Raw genomic sequence first — 3,555 nt, 5'->3', positions numbered from 1 at the left:
AAGGTGAGCACGGACCATCCAACAATGCTGCAAGCATGGACCGTTGGTCTGAAATGCTGAAAATGACCTTCTCCCTGTCTAATCTTCCTCCCTAAGACATCAACAACCAAGTCTGATCATGAGAAAAGAAAATTCAACACATCCCAATGGCGGAGCACTACGAAATACTCAACCAAATACTCACATGGTCCTGTGACCGCCATGGACGACACGGAAAGTCTGAGAAACCGTCACAGCCGAGAGTAACTAAAGGAACAAAGTTTAAAACAGGACATCTTGGAGCACAATGAGGGCACGAGACAGGACCTGAGGGAATCTATAAAGTGTGCACTTTAGTTAACAATAGTGTGCCAACACTGGGTCATTAGTTACAATAGATGTACTACACGAAGGTGAAGGAAGGAGCCCTGGTGGGGTCATTGGATAGGCGTTGGGCTACTAACTGCAAGGTCAGCAGTTCTAAACCACCAGTCACTCTTCAGGAGAATGAGGAGGCAGTCTATTCCCATAAAGTCTCAGAAACCTAGAGGGCCAGTTCCACCTTGTCCTATCAGGTCACTGTGAGTCAACTTGATGGCATTGAGCTTGGCTTTTTGATGTTGGATGTCAGGGGAGTGTATGGGAGCTTTCTGTATTATGTACTCTGTTTTTGTTCTGGTAAATGTAATGTAAACCTGTTCGATGAAGCAAAGTCTACCAGTGTCTAAAAAGGTTGACATTTATTAACTCAAAATTTATCCTAAGAAAATTACCACAAAGAAATTGCCTACAAAGCTCTGTTGGCATTATTTATGAGAGAGGTAACCCAAAGGCTCATGGGGAAGAGTTTAGGCAAAGAAAGCATCTTTCCTCTATTCCATGGAGAATTGACTAGTCAGTGTAAATGCTGTAAGGTATATCTTATTATTTGAATATAGGTCTGTGATACGTGAAGAAGAAAAAATTAAGTTATAAATGGTATGTACAGTAATACCCTATCTTTATTGATAGATACAGAAAGGAATTCATTTCTACTTTCTTTTGAGTTTGCATCTTCTAAATTTTCATAGGGCCTATTTTATAAAACAGAAAAACTTGTTGTTTTTAAAAGATAATACCAAAATAAATTGTTCTAAGTACTCCAGTATATCTGAGTATTGATTCAAAATTTCCCTAAATTGGCTTCATTGAACTTGTGTTCAATGATCCAACTTTTCATCAATTCTATGTGTGAAGTTTCTAGCCCAGAATTATCTAAAAATATGTAGTACATTATTGAGAAAAAGGGAAAAAAACTTGGACTAGCTAAGATTTTTAGTTCACAATACTAAATTGAGTTGGATAGCTTTTGTAAGATATTTACTATGATAGCATTGGTGGTTAGTTCTCTTTTTATAGCTCCCTTTGACTAGTTGGGAGGAAATTTTGATTTTTCATATTTTAATTCTATTACCACATTTCTGCACAGTATTATGTCTCATCTAAGGAAAAATAATGAAGAAAAGTTTTCATTTAATTCTTTTGTTGATGGAGCTGTGTTTGAAACTGAGTGGCCAGCACAAAAGGTAAATTGGTTTATTCTTTTTTAAGTTTTGTTGATGTTCCGTTCACATATCATACAATTCCACGATTTAAACATATTTTTAAAAGAGTTGTGTAATCAAAACTACAATACATTTTAGAAAATGTTCTTCATTTTTATTTATTAGCCCTTCATTTCCTCCTAACTTCTGCTGCCATAACCCTAAAGAACTGCCCATCCAGGTACTTTCTCTGTAGATTTACCTATCCTGGATTTCATATTAAAAAACATACAAAAATAATAATAGCAAAATAAAACAGAGAAAACTCTCAATTGAAAAGAAAGCAGAAAATAATAAGAACTAGAACGAATTTAAATGGATCAAAAGGGAGAACAATTGATAAAAACGCATTCAATTTTAACCTAACGACATCTGCATTGATCTACTTCCTGATGAATTCCAGAAGGAGCCCCGGAGGCATAATCGTTATGCATTGGGCTGTAAACCACGAGGTCCCCAGTTCAAAACCACGAGACAACTCCCTGGGCGAAAGACGGAGCTTCCTATCCCCTGAAGAGTTACAGCCTCGGAAACCCACAGGGGCAGTTCTACCCAGTCCTATAGGGTCACTCTGAGTCAGAATTGACTCGCTCGTAGTGAGTTTGCTGTTGGTCTAATGCACTCTGTCTAGTAGCAAGGCTATTCACGTCCCTGGTCAATGGTCAGAAGGGCTTCACCAAGGGCTTACTCCACATGGGGACCCTGCAAATGGATTTGGAACTTTCACTGTCATCCCGAGCCTCTGAAAATTGAGTACTTGGGTTTTATTATATACTCTTGAATCACGCAGATTGATATGCTTCTTCCATGTGACCTTAGCCAACACCTCACTTAGATGCTTCATTTAAGACAAGCCTTTAAGACCTCAGATGCTATTCTTTCTGATAGCTGAACATCATTTGGTTTCTTCTCCACACTTTGCCAAAGTACCCTATCTTCAGTGGTCTCTTCATGAGAGCAAGTATTGAGGATGGCCACGTCATTAGAACTAATTGTTCTCAGATTAGGGCTACGATTAAGCTTGAGCTCAAAACGCATTCTTGACATTAGAATTCCTGAGACTTGGGCAAGTTCTCTTGGGAGGAATGTCAATGTGTTCATCAGCCGCTCACCAGGTAGGGATTCAAATCAGCAAGAAAATGGGATGAACTATTTTTGCACACAACAACCTGAATCAACCTCAAACTGCCAAGCCGAGGAAGACCCCATTGCAGTACAGTATTTCATTTCTATAACATTTCAGACAATATAAGCTAGCCAATTGTAACAGAAAATAGTTACCTGAAGATAGGGTGGGGAAGGATGCAAGGAAACTTTTGAGGGTGACATATGCAATCTTGGGAGAAAGATCGGGCTATTTACTCCTGTAAACAGCTACTGCCTCAGAAACGCACAGGGGCAGTTCTACCCTGTCCTGTGGGGCACTATGAGCCGCATTGACTCCATGTCAGGGAGTTTGGTTTTATACACACATAGACATCATTTATCTTGGGTGTAGTGAAGGACACACACACACACACACACACACACACACACAACTATAGTTCATTACATGCGTCCATGATACCTCTATAAAATGGAAATGGAGAGGAGCTACTGTGCTATGTGTGGGTTATTAGAAAACACGGCTTACATGAGTTCCTGAGTGGTCGCTTTCACTACCGAATGCCAGAAAAACGGAAAAGAGAGACGTTCGTTGATGTTTGAGTTAGCGGCATGCTGGCTCTCGGTGGTTTTGTGAGTTGTCAGTTGAGAATGTGAACCTTGTTGTAAATTAAAATCAGCACAGATCAGCTTCCTATTCTGTAAAAATGCCAAAGAGTAATGCAGCCAGTCCAAAAGCATGCTTCTTTCGTAGGGCCAAAGGATTTTAACCATCTCGTCCCTGGGTCCTTCCTCAGGTTAAATCTCAGACCATCGTTCTCCTCTGAGCATTGTTCTGAACGCATGTGGAGTTGTGTTCTCAGGTCTGTTGCTGTCATTTTGTTATTTT

This window comes from Echinops telfairi, unplaced genomic scaffold (genome assembly GCF_000313985.2).
Source record: "Echinops telfairi isolate 266 unplaced genomic scaffold, ASM31398v2 ScPeMD7_10;HRSCAF=50, whole genome shotgun sequence".
Classification (NCBI taxonomy): domain Eukaryota; kingdom Metazoa; phylum Chordata; class Mammalia; order Afrosoricida; family Tenrecidae; genus Echinops; species Echinops telfairi.
This window is presented reverse-complemented; position numbering follows the sequence as displayed.